This window comes from Podarcis raffonei, chromosome 3 (genome assembly GCF_027172205.1).
Source record: "Podarcis raffonei isolate rPodRaf1 chromosome 3, rPodRaf1.pri, whole genome shotgun sequence".
NCBI lineage: Eukaryota > Metazoa > Chordata > Lepidosauria > Squamata > Lacertidae > Podarcis > Podarcis raffonei.
The window spans coordinates 111,764,463-111,782,990 of NC_070604.1; positions in this window are offsets into that span (position 1 = coordinate 111,764,463).

An 18,528-nucleotide genomic window follows, 5' to 3' on the forward strand; every position below is an offset into this window, starting at 1 on the left:
GATATCTGCAGATGGCCATCATAACTCCTCTCAGTCTCCTCTTTTCCAGGCCACACATACTCAACTTCCAACAATCCACCACCGTCCCAAGGTCTTTGTTCTCTAATGGATGTGGAAGGATATACCAACCTCAGAGATGTCTGAAACTGCTGACTGTATTAAATGGGGCCTTGGTTTGCTATCAAAGTAAAAGGACTGATACAAAGCAGGGGCTGCACAAACAGGAAAAAGGCTGAAGATTTTATGAGGAAATAAATAATCCTAGACTCAATTAGATTTTGGGTAATAAATTTCTTAATTAAAGATGCATTATTTATCAGGAAATACCATTGCTACTTTGACACTGGGGGAAAAAATCAATGTATGGCCTTGTAGATAGAGATAATATGGTGCCCCCCCCCAGTAGCACATATTTACTTATCTATATGGATGTATCTTTTAAAATTGGAGTAGTCATTTATTCTGATAATTGATGGCAGTGAGGCAAAGTGATGGTGGTGACTCATTACAAATTCTCTTCTCTTCCCCTGTTTTGTTGTTGGTGTCCAGTTCTGGACATTTAAAGAAGGAAGAGAGAAGGAGGAGGAGGAGGAGGAGGAGGAGGAGGAAGAAGAAGAAGAAGAAGAAGAAGAAGAAGAAGAAGAAGAAGAAGAAGAAGAAGAAGAAGAAGTTAGTCACTTGTTACACAAAAGGTCTCGAAATGACTTACAACAGATTTTAAAATATTAAGCATAAGTAAGAAGAAGAAGAAGAGTTTGGATTTGATATCCCGCTTTATCACTACCCGAAGGAGTCTCAAAGCGGCTAACATTCTCCTTTCCCTTCATCCCCCACAACAAACACTGTGGGGTGAGTGAGGCTGAGAGACGTCAGGGAAGTGTGACTGGCCCAAGGTCACCCAGCAACTGCATGTGGAGGAGCGGGGAAGCGAACCCGGTTCACCAGATTACGAGTCCACCACTCTTAACCACTACACCACACTGGCTCTCAGAATACATGATAATATAAACACATCTATATGAAAACATATTTGCACAAAGACACATTCAATTAATAGAGAACACACACACACCCTAACAGCCGCAGAAAGCTACAAGGGCAACTACTAAAAGCCGACAGCATCACTGTAGTCCAGGGCTGGCAACCCTGTAGCCCTCCAGATGTTGTTGGTCTTCAACTCCCATCATCCCTGACCATTGGCCATGCTGCCTGAGGCTGATGGGAGTTAGAGTCCAATAATGGATGGAGGGTCAAAAGTCCTTAAAATACACAATAAATAACATGTTGCATCGGGACGCGGGTGCCACAGAGCCTAGGGCTTGCCGATCAGAAGGTCAGTGGTTCAAATCTCCGCAATGGGGTGAGCTCCCGTTGTTCGGTCCCAGCTCCTGCCCATCTAGCAGTTTGAAAGTATGTCAAAGTGCAAGTAGATAAATAGATACTGCTCCGGAAGGAAGGTAAACGGTGTTTCCATGCGCTGCTCTGGTTTCACCAGAAGCGGCTTAGTTATGCTGGCCACACGACCCGGAAGCTGTCTGCGGACAAACGCCGGCTCCCTCGGCCAGTAAAGCAAGATGAGTGCAGCAACCCCAGAGTCGTTCGCGACTGGACTTAATTGTCAGGGGTCCCTTTACCTTTTTTTTTTTTTTTTTTACATGATGCATCTAAGCTCCAGCATATATTGTCACAGAGCATCTGCAACCAGAAAACAATTCTTCTTTTCCTTATGAAAAGAAACTGTGGGCAAACTGTTTGCCACATTTTGAAATTTGGTAAGGCAACTCTAGAAGGCAGCCCTGTATAGGGAAGTTTTTCATAGAATTGTAGAGTTGGAAGAGACCCCAAGAGTCATCAAATGTTTGGTGTTTTATTATGTTTTTGTGTATGTTGAAAGCAGCCCAGAGTGGCTGGGGCAACCCAGTTAGATGGGCAGGGTACAAATAAAAGTATTATCATTATTATTATTATTATTATTATTATTATTATTATTATTATTAGATATATTGTATGTCACATCCAGACTGTAGGCTGACCATTGCCCACCCCTGCCTTAGAATATATCTAAGTTGGACTGTACATTGATCGATTACACCACATTTCAGTTAATCAAATTCTTTCATTTTCATATTAAAAAAACCAACAGCCTACATTGATGAGCATTTCAACTGCTCAGCATTTTCTGAGATTAAAATCACAGATCTTTATCTTTCCCCCTAATCAAACTTAACCAGACTGGTACCTTTCGTAAAAGCGCATGGAAGGAGAATGGGCATATGTTCATTAGCAATGCTGAGTACCGCTGCAGCACATGTCAGGGATCAGTTGCCATATGAGACATGAATGCTACCGCTGCTTCCCTTGTTATGTATTACATCCTCCTTCCAAGTCGTATGATCTTGTCAGTCATCAGTGGTGAAGCCTTCATGTCCCAGGAGACAATTTCAGAAACTACTTTACTGGAAATGATTTAAGCATCAGCCTTCGCTCTGGCATCAAACCTCCTGGAACGATGCCTGTGGTTTGTGCACTTGGATTCCAGGAGAGACAGGAGACTCAGGTTACATCTTTGCTACTGAAGAAGCACATCTTTAGGTACTTTTTCATGCAGAGCATAATTAAACCATGGAACTCTTTCCCATAGCAGACAGTGATGGCCACCAACTTGAATGGCATTAAAAGAAGATGAGACAAATTTATGGAGGAGAAGACTATCGGTGGCTACTAGTCTTGCTGAAGGGTTCAAATGTTCATGGATATTAATCAGATATTCACATTATGTCTCCCTATTTCTTTCCTTGTGCTTTATTTTGTTTTTGAGTGCCATCAAAAAGAATAGGGCTCAAATGTGGCCTGGACCCATTTGGATCTCTCAGAGGGCTTGCCTGGGGCTAATGAAAGTCCAAAAGCAGCTGGAGAACAACCTCTGTCCTGATTTGATGGGCAAAGCCATGCAAACTATAGGGAGCCAGCATATTTTGCACCATGGAACATTACTCCTTTCAGGAGTGAGGCTACTGATGGCTAAGCCTGCCTGAAACTGACAGATGGAAAATAATAATAATAATAATAATAATAGTAGTAGTAGTAGTAGTAGTAGTAATTTATTTATACCCTGCCCATCTGGCTGGGCTTCCCCAGCCACTCTGGGCAGCTTCCAACAGTAATGCATCAAACATTAAAAGCTTCCCTAAACAGGGCTGCCTTCAGATGTCCTGTAAAAGTCTGGTAGTTGTTGTTCTCTTTGACATCTTGTAGGAGGGCGTTCCACCGAGAAGGCCCTCTGCCTGGTTCCCTGTAACTTGGCTTCTCACAGTGAGGGAACCGCCAGAAGGCCCTCGGCGCTGGACCTCAGTGTCCGAATAGAACAATGGGGGTGGAGACGCTCCTTCAGGTATACTGGACCGAGGCCATTTAGGGCTTTAAAGGTCAGCACCAATACTTTGAATTGTGCTCAAAAACGTAGTGGGAGCCAATGTAGGTAGGTCCTTCGAAACAAGCCTTTAGAATATACCATAGTCTAACTTCTGCTGTGTTGCTAGGCCACGTGACCAAGATGAAAGAAGTTTAGAATAGGGGTAAGTCTTGCCCTGCCCTGCCTTGTCTTGCCCCCTCCCCACCCAGTCGTTTCCATTTTAGGGACTTACTTTGGCTGGGCCCCAACTGGGATGGAGAACTTGCAACTAGTGGATCTCTGGGTGACCTGAGATGGACTTCATTGCTTCAGCTAGAGACCCACCTCTTCCAAGCTCCACTCATCCAGTACACATAATCTGCACTGAGGACCACAGACTGCTAGATGTATTCAATATGGTGCCTTCATTACCACCCCCCAAGACAAAACCTTGACTCCTCTGATGGTATACTGTTTGGATTAACTGGCATGGACCCCCCTTTCCTTGCAAACGTAAAACTCCCTGGCACAATCTCAATTCTCAAAAGACACATAGACTTGCAATATATCCACACAGCTTAACAAAAATAACACTATACGAATAATAAGCTTTTTTAATGGAAGAACAAACAGGTTGACTAATGCAACACTTGTTTACCAAGCAATAGATTCAGCACAGGCTGTTTTCTGAGCCATCCCTGTCATCGACAAAGGCACTCACTGCAAAATTTTATTTCTGTTTGATACTCATTAAAAACTGCATTTAGAGTAAGGCCTGATTAAATAGCAGTTTTGACCCTAAATTAAGTCAATGTCTACCCTCATGCTGACACTCCCTGCCAGCTCCCCCTCTTTTTCCTAATCCTAATCTGAAAGACCTCATTTAACAACCAAAAAAATGCTTAAATAAATATTCTCGTGGCCTTTGTCTTCATTACCCTTATCTCACAAATCCAATCATTTCCCGCATTCGTTTCAAATACATCATTGAAATAAAGTTGCCATAAGCCTTCTAATGCCATAAACCCCTACTGGCAGTAAAATACAAGCACTGATTACCATCAAATGAAGAGAGAGAAAAATAATTTTAACTCTTGGTACTGGAATATAACAAACCACAGTGTTGATTGCAATCCCACTCACCACTAAAGTCGATCACTTTAGTTTAATACAGGCCAGTCAGTTTTGAGGGTAAAACCTGCATCATGGTTTTCAACAGGACTGCAAATCTTCCATTTCTTGTTTAATTTTCTTTGGAATCACCATCATCTTTTTCCTATTGCTATTCCCAACATTTCCAAATATTAACAATAATATTTTTATTTACCGTATTTTTCGCTCCATAAGACGCACTTTTCTCCTCCTAAAAAGTAAGGGGAAATGTGAGTGTGTCTAATGGAGCGAATGGCACTGTGCAGAGAGGGAGAATTGCACAGCGCCCCTTCAGCAACGCGCCTGTCCTGCAAAGCGGAAGGAGGAACAGAAGGGGCTCTGTTCCTCCTCCCGCTTCGCTGAAGGGGCGCTGCGCAGCTCTCAAACAGGATGTTGTCAGCTGGTGAACAGGATGTTGGACTAGATGGGCCATTGGCCTAATACAACAGGTTCTTCTTACATGCTTAGAATGGAAAGAAGGGAACACCCAGACACCTATATCAAGTGTGTCTGTTACCAGCGTTTTGACAATGCATGCATTGCTAGTATGGAGCTTGGCATGAGTTTTGGAAAAATCAGTTCTTGATATTTCAAATAGTGGCAGAAGGCATTTCTAGACAATAAAGTTGTCTAGAAATGCCTTCTGCGTGCAAAGCAGACACTGTACCCTTCCCCTTCAGGTAAGGGCAGACGTGGTGCTACTGAGGAATATGAAAACTCACTGTTCTGCTGGGTTCCCTCAGCTGGGCGACTCAACCAAGGCAGGAGGTCACTTCTGTGCTTCCAGATTTCTGCCCAATTTGAGACTGCCACCAGCTGCAACCTACCTTCCTCTGAGGAACATCCTATTTGAGAAGTGGTAGTTCTACTTTGCTGGATCCAGTCTCAATGGTGGCAAAACTAGAACTAGCTGGCTGGAACTGCTGTTAGCTCTGGCTCCACCTACTGTTGACCTCCCTGCCTTTTGCCCTACCAGCCCCAATGAGCACCAGACTCCAGGGAGGCTGTTTAGGGAGGCTTTTAATGTTTGATGTAGTACAGTATTTTAATATTTTTTTGGAAGCTGCCCAGAGTGGCTGGGGAAGCCCAGCCAGATGGGTGGGATATAAATAATAAATAATTATTATTATTATTATTATTATTATTATTATTATTATTATTATTGCTCCTCTGCCTGTATCTTATTTCCTGCTATAATGTGAATACTGAAACTTAGTTATCCACTGGTTTTTGCAGTTCCTGAAGTTCTGGCGCACTCCTTGGTTCAGAAAACCTGACAAGATACCTTGTCAAGTTGATATTTTGAGAGAAACGATATTTAGAAATGCATACTCTGAGAAGAAACACAATTGTGTTTTGTTTCTGTTTAACACATTTTCCATAATGAAGGCATGCAATTATTTGAGTCCAGTTACTCTCTTCCAACAAGAAGTCTCCTGTAGGCTTTGTTTTTGTTTGAAACAGAAATGGAATGCAACATAATTTAAAGACCAGCAAAAGTGACGCAGACTAATCTGGCTATCCCAGCTTGGAGGGCGGATACTTGGACATCTCTTTGTAAGGGCTGTTTTGCTAAATCATCAAGGTCAAGAGCCTATTCCATTATGCCACCAGAGTATTTAAGAAATTAACACTGTGGAGATGATAGATAAATAGATAGATGATAGATACATGATAGATATAGATAGATAGATGATAGATAGATAGATAGATAGATAGATAGATAGATAGATGATAGATAGATGATAGATAGATAGATAGATAGATAGATGATAGATAGATAGATAGATAGATAGATAGATAGATAGATAGATGATAGATAGATGATAGATAGATAGATGACAGACAGACAGACAGACAGATAGATAGATAGATAGATAGATAGATAGATAGATAGATGATAGATGATAGATAGATAGATAGATAGATAGATAGATAGATGATAAATAGATAGATGATAGATAGATGATAGATAGATGATGATGATAGATAGATAGATAGATAGATAGATGATAGATAGATGATAGATGATAGAAAGAAAGATAGATAGATGATAGATAGATGCTGGATAGATAGATAGATGATAGATTAGATAGATAGATGATAGATAGATAGATAGATAGATAGATAGATAGATGATAGATAGATGATAGATAGATGATAGATAGATAGAGATAGATAGATGATAGATAGATAGATAGATAGATGATAGATAGATAGATGATTGATAGATAGATAGATAGATAGATAGATGATAGATAGAAAGATAGATAGATAGATGATAGATAGATTCAGATCTGCATGCAGCATGGGACCACCAACTTATCATATGAAGCACCAATCCAATGAATTTCCTAGATAAATCATTTGGAAGAGATTTGTCAGCCCATCAGTGTAATCTCACCGCATATATTTCATTCATCATCAGTCGTCAGTAAAAAGTTCACCTGTGCTGCCTTTCTGGTTCATAAAACTTTTTAAAAAAATATTCCCCGGGTTGCAGTTCTTCAATTAATCATGTCCTGCAGAACTCTGCAACTGAACATTCCTGATACTCTCCATCTGCAGCCACTAAATCTGGTTGCTTGTTTCTTGTTTCTTGTTAATCCCATTGAGCCTTGCCAAGGACTGAGTTAATTGAAACATCCCACCACCTGTCAAGGGCTGGAGTGGTTCCTTGCTCCCCTGTGGGGTCAGGGTCTCACAGGTGGAGGCAAGGGAGGTCCTGAATTTCAAAAGACTGGGCCTTTTCCAATCATTTACAGCTTGGCTGGTAAATCTGAATAAGGGACAGGATGGAAAAGGAAATGACAAAGGGTCAAACTAAGGTCATTTTCAGAGCTCCAGCCCAAGTAAAGGAGACCAATATAAGGGCAGAAGCCACCAACATAACCAACTGGAATAAGGAATGGGGGGAGCCACTTTCAAGACCAGTCTGCAAAGCTGAACCACATAGAGACAATGGATGTTGGAGAATTCAGAAGAAAATGGAAATGGGAGTGGAAATTGCTAGTATAGCTTATTGATGCCATGTGCTGAATGGAAATCAGTCTAGCGAATGCAATCTGGATTCATTGTCATGGTTGCTCTCAGATCTCAATGATTATAGTCGCGCCTCCCCATTTGAATTGCATTTCCTTGCATTGAAATGTATGGGATGAAACAACATAATGGCAGCATAATTTATGTAAATAATTATGTAAAGCACATAAACGGCATAATTTAACCACAGCAAGATGAACGGCATCGGTTTTTGACAGCAGCCAAACAGCAGCAGCATTCAAACAGTGCTGCATACGATAAATACAGGACAGAATGGAAAAAGGAAACCTTCTTAAATCCCAAACAGATACAGAACTAGGAATGGAGTCTCTGAACATCAAGCCAGAAGCTTTTTGGTTTGTTTGTTGGCCAGGGAGGGAGTTGCTCAAAATCTGCAAATTCTAAAGGATTTGTAGCAAGGCTGCTGGCAGATGCTAGGATATCCATAGCACAACAATGGAAGACTTTGAAGGACTTGGTATAAAAATCTTTGGAATTTGGTGACCGCAGAAAAGATATAGGTTTCCAGAGGCTGAGAAGATCCGGGACGTTTTTGTATGGTGTGGTTTTATCCTCATACCAATACAACTAAACTCCAGGACTCATTGATGCTACCAGTGCATTAAATGTGGATCCCTTTTAATAACAGGTATCTCCTCACAGCTTCTTATTTTTGTTGACATATTAAGAGAATGAATGCGTGGCCCCCTTTGTAATTTCTGTCATTTTTGTATTCTTTACCTTTGTAGTTTGTGTTTATATTTTATTTATGAAGCAATACTTTATTTTATTTTTAAGGGGAGTGGGGAGGAAACCCACTAACGGAGAGAAGAACTTTATTCAGAAATGAGAAAAGGCAGAGGACAATTAGAGCAGGCAAGGGTGGAGTGAGGCAAAGATCCAGTAAAAACTTTGCAGCTTCACACTGGCCTTTCCTTTCGGTACGTTTCTGTGTCTTCTAATAGGCCTTTGCAGTTCTAGACCTCTACAAATCTCCTGACAAGCCTTTTCAGGCCTGAAGAGCTCTGTGGCAGTTGTTTTGATTGTAGCTGAAACACAGCAATGTATGTTTTAAAATGATGCTTTTGACTCAACATGCCACCCTCACTATCATGCTGTGCTTTAACAAACAAACAAAAGATTCAGAGGTCTTCAGGCAACATTTCGGACAGCCTCACATCCTGCAAAGCTCATGGTTTTAGAGAAGCATCAGAAAACATGGCTATTCTGCAGAGAAATAGAGCAATGCAAGTCTTCTTGGCAGAGGGTGGGAAGAGAAATCTACCTCGGGGCATATTGACATTGTGATTCAGTTCAGGAGAGGGAAGGGAAGTCCCCAAATGACTACAATTTGCTTCATTCTTTAGCCAACACACAAAGCACACTTCTAATACCGGAGGGCTCAATTTGTTTAGCAAAGGCGAATAAGTGGAAACAAAGGGTTAAAGAGACTGGGTAGCTTAATTAGCTGGCCCAAAGTCACCATGCATCACTTGGAGATGCAAAGAGGTTAATGAAGAGAAGAACGTGATAGCTTAACATTAGGAAGCTGGTGCACATTTGATATATGGGATCGTAGCACAAGACGAAACTGATCCACTAAAACGTATTACTGAATTTAGTCCATATCATACCTTGGGCTAGTCGCACTTCTCTGAAGTCTCTCAGCCTCACTCACCTCAGGGAGTGTTTGTTGTGGCGGAGGAAGGGAAAGGAGATTGTTAGCCACTTTGAGACTCCTTAAAGGTAAAGGGACCCCTGACCGGTAGGTCCAGTTGCAGACGACTCTGGGGTTGTGGCGCTCATCTCGCTTTATTGGCCGAGGGAGCCAGCATACAGCTTCCGGGTCATGTGGCCAGCATGACTAAGCTGCTTCTGGCGAACCAGAGCAGCGCACAGAAACACCGTTTACCTTCCTGCTGGTGCAGTACCTATTTATCTACTTGCACTTTGTTTTTGTTTTTTTAAAAGATATTTATTGAAATTTTCCACTTTAATACATTAAAAAAATCAAAAAAGAAAAACAAAAAAGTTTAAAAACACATAGAGTTCACAATCCTTATTTTTCTATAACATATTTCCCTGACTTCCCCACACCTCCCCTTCTTATATTCCAATTCAAATTGTTAGTTCAGCAAGTTCTTATCCCTAATTTTTTACCTTTTTCTATTTAGTTCATTTTTAAAAAGCCAATTTTACCTTATAAACATCAATATTTATACATCAGTACTCATTCTTAAAACCTTTTTCTAAAGTCGACCCAAATTCCCTTCCACAAATTCCCGAATCTTCATACAAATAACAAAACAGAATAAAAACAAAAACAGATTATAATTATGCACCCTTTGGATTCCCAAACTCCACCCCCCCTTTCCCGGTTTCAATCCCCAACAAATGTCCATCAGTCTTAATCTACTATCAGCCTGGAGATCTCACGTCCGAGGCTCTTAATTCTCTCTCAATTCCTCTCTGCCGGTTTTTTTGATGGTCCTTAATATTAAACACCAGATCTCGGAGAAGCTCTAGCCCAATGGGATCCATGTTTCTTCCAGCCAGACCTCCATACTTAAAAGTGGAGCCCGAATCTTGTTTCTTACTCCTTTCAAGTCCAAATGTCCCCAAAGCTCCAACTTCCACCTTAATCAGATTTGTAATCCTTGGATCTTCAGATCTCCACATAAGGAGATCTCTCCATTCTTCAATCTCCAATTCAAACCAGATTTTCAACATCAAGTTCTTATTTTCCTTTGTAGCCATCATGTCAGGCCTCTGACTCTCCTTTGTCATCTGCAGCATTACAGCTCCTCCTTCCTTTTCCTCAGGAACAACATATATCTCTTTCTCCACACTCTCAAAGCTCTCAAGTTTCTCTTCTTGTCCACCTGCATGGACTTCCTGAGTCAAGTCCTTATCAAATTCAATAAGTTTATTTACTGTTAAATCCAGAGTTGCAACATTTGTAGCCAAAACATCAATTTGGCCTTGTAACTTTCCCAAGAGAACAAAAACTCTGTCCAATTTAGCTTGTATTTTCCCTCCTTAATAAAAATATATATATTTTTAAAAGCCCTAGATGTTTCAGGCGCCCCAAATACAGTGGTACCTCAGGTTAAGTACTTAATTCGTTCCGGAGGTCCATACTTAACCTGAAACTGTTCTTAACCTGAAGCACCACTTTAGCTAATGGGGCCTCCTGCTGCCACGCCGACGAAGCCTGATTTCTGTTCTCATCCTGAAGCAAAGCTCTTAACCTGAAGCACTATTTCTGGGTTAGCGGAGCCTGTAACCTAAAGGGTATGTAACCTGAAGCGTATGTAACCTGAGGTACCACTGTACTTGAAAGACCGCCTCCATCCCTAAAGTCCACCTCAGGCAATAAGATTGACAGAGGAGGCCCTCTTGGCAGTTTCTCCAGTCTCAGAGGGTTGGAGGGCATTCTCCATGGCAGCCCCTAAGAGGAATCTTCATTATACAGTTTCTGGCTAATGCTGAAGATGCAAGTCTTCTACCCTGATTTTTGACACCTGAGCTGTATGTTTTTTTTAGGAACCACATCATTTCCATGATTCTAAGTTGTTTAAAAACTGCTTTAATGTTGTGTTTTAATTGTTAGGGCAAAGGACAGTTCTCTTCCCCACTACACGGTCCTCTACTGAAAACAACATTTAAAACAACATTTAAAACAAATTTATCACTCATACTTTTGAAGTCATATTTACTGGGAAGCAAGTTCTGTTTCTTAATTGAAAGTCAATGTGCCTAGGACTTTCGCCTGAATAACACTGTTTTGACTGCTGGCTGGCTTTGGAAGTTGGGGAAGGGATATACATTTTTAAAGAAAAGTAATGCATGTTATATTTCACCCCAGTGGTGTAGATTCTACCACCCCATATGTACCCCTTCGCTTTGAAGTCTCATTTTAGTAATAAATTCTAAACAGCGGATCCAGCAATATTTTATAATCTGGTTTCCTCCCATTGATATGTTCTAGCTGCCTTGCATGTAAATTAAAACAATTAGAAAAAGGCGCAGCTATTATTAAAGACAGATGGATCGTGCTACAACGCAGATGTTTCTTTGGTTCCCAAGCTGATACAAATGTGTATGCAAAAATATTTTTAAACTTGCTGAGCCTCTTGGAAAACTCCTATTTGAAAGGATATTTGTTTAAAAAAAGAAGGAGAAATGTTCCTCTGGCAGAAATGTTTCACGCAGAGGAAGTTGATTTATTTATTTTAAAGAGTGGGAGACTTGAATTTGCTGGGGTTTCATTCGCGACGATAGTTAAGGCTGTGCACAACCTGACCCACAGCAGTCTGGGACTGTCTCAACCCAATTCAGGCGGCAACCTGACCCCCAACCCTCAAATCACACCAATTCAGTTTAGGACTCAGGTTTTTGATGATTCTGGTGCACAACCCTGAGTGCAGCATCTTTAAGAAAACCCAAACAATTATGCCTGGGTAAGGGAAGCCCGAGGGACTCGGGTGGCGCTGTGGGTTAAACCACAGAGCCTAGGACTTGCCGATCAGAAGTTCGGCGGTTCGAATCCCCACGTTGGGGTGAGCTCCCGTTGCTCGGTCCCTGCTCCTGCCAACCTAGTAGTTCAAAAGCACATCAAAATGCAAGTAGATAAATAGATACCACTCGGGCGGGAAGGTAAATGGCATTTCTGTGCGCTGCTCTGGTTCGCCAGAAGTGGCTTAGTCATGCTGGCCACATGACCCGGAAGCTGGCTCCCTCGGCCAATATAGTGAGATGAGCGCCGCAACCCCAGAGTCGGCCACGACTGGACCTAACGGTCAGGGGTCCCCTTACATTTTAAGGGAAGCCCTGAGGGTGCAGTGGGCACAATCTGGAAAATGGGCTACCACTTGCCGTGCCCTCCAATTTCATACCAACTTTGTGCTACATAACTCCATGCAGGTAGGGACCCACGAGGCGTCACTAGCTGCTCACAAAAGTACAGTGGAAACTCGGGTTGCGAATGTGATCCATGGAGGATCCGCATTCGCAACCCATGGCATTTGCAACCCACAGTGGCGCATCTATGCAAGTGCAGGTTGTGATTCGGTGCTTCTGTGCATGTGCAAAGCGTGATTTAGCACTTCTGCGCATGCGCGACCGCCAAAACCTGGAAGTAACTCGTTCCTGTACTTCCGGGTTTTGGTGAGTCCGTGACCCAAAAAAACCCAACCTGAAGCGTCTGTAACCCGAGGTATGACTGTACAGTGGTACCTCGGGTTACAGACGCTTCAGGTTACAGACGCTTCAGGTTACAGACTCCGCTAACCCAGAAATAGCACCTCGGGTTAAGAACTTTGCTTCAGGATGAGAAGAGAAATCGTGCTCCGGTGGCGTGGCGGCAGCAGGAGGCCCCATTAGCTAAAGTGGTGCTCAGGTTAAGAACAGTTTCAGGTTAAGAACGGACCTCCAGAACGAATTAAGTTCTTAACCCAAGTTACCACTATACTCCTTTCAGGGACTCCAGCCAGCCTAGAACAAGAGCCATATATCACAGGGTAGGGAGCAAGGAAATTTAACATCTTCCACCCACCTAAACGCGCTTTCCTACCCTCATGAAAGCTTCTCCCAATGAGCTGTGAGCACATAAGAAGAGCGCTTCTGCATCAATGGCCCACCTAACCCAGCATCCTGTTCTTATAACCATCTGGGATAGCTCAGTCAGTAGAGCATGAGACTCTTAATCTTGGGGTCGCAGGTTCAAACCCCATGTTGGGCAAAATATTTCTTATTTGAATATCTGTTGCTTTCTGTCGTCCGTCTGTCTATCTATCTATGATGGTATCCAAGAAAGTCACACCATTTGTGCAAGTTCTTCTGATTGAACAATGCAACTTCCCTTCCCTCTCCTCTCCCTTTGCTCCCCTGAGTCTACTCTGGAGGTAGCCCCTAGAACAAATTTGCTCAAGCAGAAGTCTTTGCACAAACTGGACAACTTGGGCAGAAGCAGCCCATGTTTTCATGGTTTGCTCCATAACACTGCCAGCAAATTTTACCGAGATGCTTGGCCCTCTGCAACTTCATGAAAAGAATACTTTTCCCTGCATTAAGAACTTCTGCCTCTAATAACAGCGAAATGTTTGCCAGTTTTGGGTGCTGTCCAGCTCCATTGAGATGTATGGGAGCCGTTTCAGCAGCATCAATTGGATGCCTTTGTCTAGCATAATAGCTGTCTGTTGTTAGCAGATGTGGTACAAATGGAGCACACATGGAGATTTTTTTGTACAGATAATAATATCATTGTTGCAGAGCTAATTAAACTGATAATGAATCATTTATAGCACTGCGCAAAGATAATGGAACATATACTTTATCATCTTCAATGCATAGTATAATTTAAATGAACAGCAAAATTGCTTTTGCTTCCCTTTGCCCTGTTTGTACAATTGTATCTTCGGCAATAATCTGGCGATTGCATTGTCTTGCGTTCTCTTTGGAATACGGCTCCAGTTCCAGAACTGTCTCCATGGGCACACAAGAGTTTGTGAGTGCACAAGTTTTCCCATCCACCATATGCACAGAAGTTCAACAAGACCTGAACCACCAGCTGGTACTTCCAGGGAGCTGGGGAACAGACTGGCCATCATTGCCCTACCCAATATTTGCATTTTGCTGCTGTTATCATGGAGTAAGCGTATAGGAGCCCACCATATGTCATCTAGCCTAGTGAGAGGTTCCTTCCACTGTGTACTGTATTTAAACCAGACTCCTTGGACTGCACAAACACCAGTACCAGAAACCCTTGTTTTGCTATGTACTTATGTACTTAAGCCTAGATTGTTGTTGTTGATAGGGTTACCATACACCTGCAATTTCCCAGACATAGATGGCATTCGGCCCTTGTAAACAGCATCTGGGAGGAAATCTCTGAAATGTCCAGGAAATTTCAGACAAAAGGCAGCTCATGTCAGAAGTGTGGATTTTGGCAAATTTCAATAAAAATAGTTCAAAAACTCTCTTTTTGCAACAAAATTGAAACCCTATACAATATCAAATTTATTCTGTGTTTACCAATTTGCTAGTTTTTGTCATTGAATTTACTGACATTTTTTGAATTTACTGACAATTTTCTGTATTTGGTACATTTGGTATTTCCAATGCTCTGTATTTTGATGCTTTGAATGTTTACTCTAAGCCACTTAGATACAGCTCATTGTGGGGAAATGGCATATGTCAATCATTCAACCAATCAATCAATGATAGGATTGTAGAGTTGGAAGGTTTCTCCAAAGGCCATCTAGTCCAACCCCCTGAAATGATGGGATCTCAACTAAAGCATCCATGACAGATGGCCACCCAACCTTTGTTTTAAAACCTCCAATGAAGGGGAGTCCACAACCTCCCACTGTCGAACAACTCTTACTGCCGGAAAGTTTTTCCTGATGTTGAGTCAGAATCTCCTTTCTTGTAACTTGAAGCCATTCGTTTGAGTCCTACCCTTCAGACCAGGAGAAAACAGCTTCCTCCATCCGCCATGTGACAACCCTTGAGATATTTGAAGATGGCTATCATATCTCCTCTCGGTCTCCTCTTTTCCAGGCTAAACTATGGTTACCAGATTTTTTTCAATGAATCCAGGGACACTTTTTTTTTTTTTTTGAAGCTGAGTGGCAACAGGGAGTCTGTAGTGGGGATGGTGAAGCAAAAGACCCTGGGCCCAAGCACACATGTATATTGTATAAAGGTGCAAAGCCCTTCTTTCACACCCTGTGAAGTATAAATGCGCGCAGTTTTTAAAAAACTGGGCAACAGCATGCTGCACGCCCGTGACTCCCAAGCCTCCCCCAATCAGTCAAAACAAAGGGGGAAGGGGGCAGGAGATTTGTACTGCCAGATGTCCCTGGTTCCCCTTCAGCAGTGGCGACGGCACTGGCAGTCAGCAGCCTGGAGCCATCCTGGTAGCGCAGTTGACTCTGGCTGGCTTCAGGAGCTGGTCACTGCTTGCTGCCGTGGCGCCCGCCATTTTTCCTCTCCAGAAGTCCTCATATGATGTGTCTTGTGCGCAACACATCATATGGGGACTTCTGGCAAGGAAAAATGCCAGGCGCCATGGCAGTGAGCAGTGACCAGCTCTTGAAGCCAGCCAGAGACAACTGCACTACCAGGCTGGCTCCGGGCTGCTGAGGGTGCCACTGCCATGTTTCCCGGGCACAGATTTGCAAATCTGGGGACATTCCGAGGATGGAATTTGTCCGGGGACAGATTTGCAAATCTGGGGACTGTCCCTGGGAATGTCTGGTAACCCTTGGCTAAACATACCCAGCACCCTCAGCTGTTTCTCGTAAGCCTTAGTTTCCAGACCCTTGATCGTCTTGGTTGCCTTCCTCTGCACATGCTCCAGCTTGCCAATATCCTTCTTAAATTGGAGTGCCTACATCCATCCATCCCTACAGTTCCAATTCTGTGATTCTATGAATGAAATTCGGCACAACATGCCTGTATTGCAGTAAAAAAACACAGTTCTATAAAGCAACAGGTACCAAAGTGTGAAAGGAACATTACAAAACAGGACAGGAGTGCTAGCATTCTAATCACGAAAACAATCCAATATTTCCCAGCCTATGTGTTTTAGAAAAAAGTGAGCACGTATGCACAAAACAAGTTCTTCCCGTCTCTCTGCCCATGCACCAGTGCGCACACATGCAAAACAAACAAAATTTGATTGCCTAAAATGCAATGCATTTGGCATTACCTTTTCTTTTTCTTTCTTTCTTTTTTTTTACTAAGTATTAAACAGACAATGTATAAGCCAACCTGTTTTAATTGATTTAATAGTGCTAAATTGACCAGCTGTCAGAGCTGGCTCCCGCTCAGCCAGAGCTGGCTCCATAGCAAGCAATAGCAGAATCTCCTGGCTGTTCAAAATACCAGTGAGAAAGTCTCAAGCCATTTTGCTGACAGACGTGAAGGATACGGTGGTGTCCCCAATCCCCTTTCCACACACCAAAGCTGACCAGATTGGTAGCAGAATCCTACTTCGATGCTGATTGAATGATACATCCCAGGTTGGCCATTAGTTGTAGTTTAGGAGCTTCCACTTTAGGAGTTTAGACTGGGATTTTCACCTTCACAATATTTGCCTTCCCAGTTGTAGTGTATTCCGACTCCCGGCCCTGAGTCAACAGCCCTGTCCTAGGGTGACTTAACCAATCCCACTAGCTAGGGATGGAGTGGGGATTTGATAAAGTTCACACTGAACTTCAGTCTACAAAATTCACCTTCTCCAAAACAGTATGAGAACCCAAAGGCAGCCATCCTTTGAAATTTGCACTTTTCCAAATGTTGCAATGCCAACTAAGGTAAAGGGACCCCTGACCATTAGGTCCAGTCGTGGCCGACTCTGGGGTTGCAGCATTCATCTTGCTTTATCGGCAGAGGGAGCCGGCGTACAGCTTCCGGGTCATGTGGCCAGCATGACTAAGCTGCTTCTGCCGAACCAGAGCAGCGCACGGAAATGCCGTTTACCTTCCCACCAGAGTGGTACCTATTTATCTACTTGCACTTTGACGTGCTTTTGAACTGCTAGGTTGGCAGGAGCAGGGATCGAGCAACGGGAGGTCACCATGTCGTGGGGATTCGAACTGCCAACCTTCTGATTGGCAAGCCCTAGGCTCTGTGGTTTAACCCACAGCGCCACCCACATCCCATGCAATACCAAGTGATAAGTATAAAAATAAACATACTGGGTTAAAGTGTGCAAAAAAATTAATAATAATGCACATATTAGTGAAGCTAACATACCAAATGCATTGTTGTTGTGGAAATTGCTTTGAAAAAAATGCATACATTAGGCAAAATGGCTAAGCAAACGTGTGTCTATTAAGGGAAATTCACTTTAAGATGCTGATGAATTTTCATGAGGACTTAAAAATAATAATCACAAACTGATTGCAACCCCTGCTTGCAGTCCCTTAGGTGGCTGGTTCTTCACAACACTCTACAGATCTGAGTTCCATCACCATCTAACGTTCAGTTAGTACAACTAAGTAGTTTTCAACGGTCTAAAGCTGAGTCCAATCGTGGAGTTGGCTTTAAAACTGGTGTTTTAGCAATAAAATAAAATAAAAATCATCCACTTGAAAGGAAGGCTGGGAAATATCATTCTTGAACTTTTAATCATTTCCAATAAGGGCTATTAAGCACACCGATTTCCGCAATTTTGTCAGCAATTTATACAGTAGAAAAGTCACCTTCTGCATACAGTCCTTCTATAAAAGGAAACTTTTTTTCCCATAATTATGCCATTCACATATCACTCCGCTGTCTAACGCAGGAGCAATCATCTTGTATGAAATCAATTTCTCCCAGAGAGTACCATTCTTTTTTCTTCCTTACCAAAATGTATAGCAAATATAGTTAGTGTGGTACATGCTAAAAGGGAACAAGACCTCCCCAGCTCATCTCTGTATTTGACATTTCTTCCTGCAATTACTGAAACAAAAGAAAAAGAAAAGGAGTTCTGTTCCCTACATCACAAATCTATACATGACTACTCAGAAGTAAGTTCTAATGGGTACTTTTCATTTTCCCACTAGCTAAGATTATACAGATTTGCAGCCAAACAGTGGCCAGCATTGGAGAAGGCGGTTTCTGATTTTATTTACCAGTATTTTAGATGTACAGTTTCCTTCGTTCCCATTTTAACCTCACATGAGAGGATGGTAGGTTTAGAATGCTTTCTGGTTGCCACCTTGCTGTTAGCAAGATTTCTTATCACGGCAAAATGGAAGAGTAAAGAAATTCCCTCTATACAAGATTGGATCCAAAAGCTGACAGAATATGCTGAATTAGACGGTCTATCAGAAAAAATAAAGAATAAATCAAACCAGGAATCTGTTTCAAAATGGGAGGTTTTCAAAGAATATTTGAAATATAAATATAGTAGTTTAAACTCTGTTGTGGCATTCGAGGAAATTCAG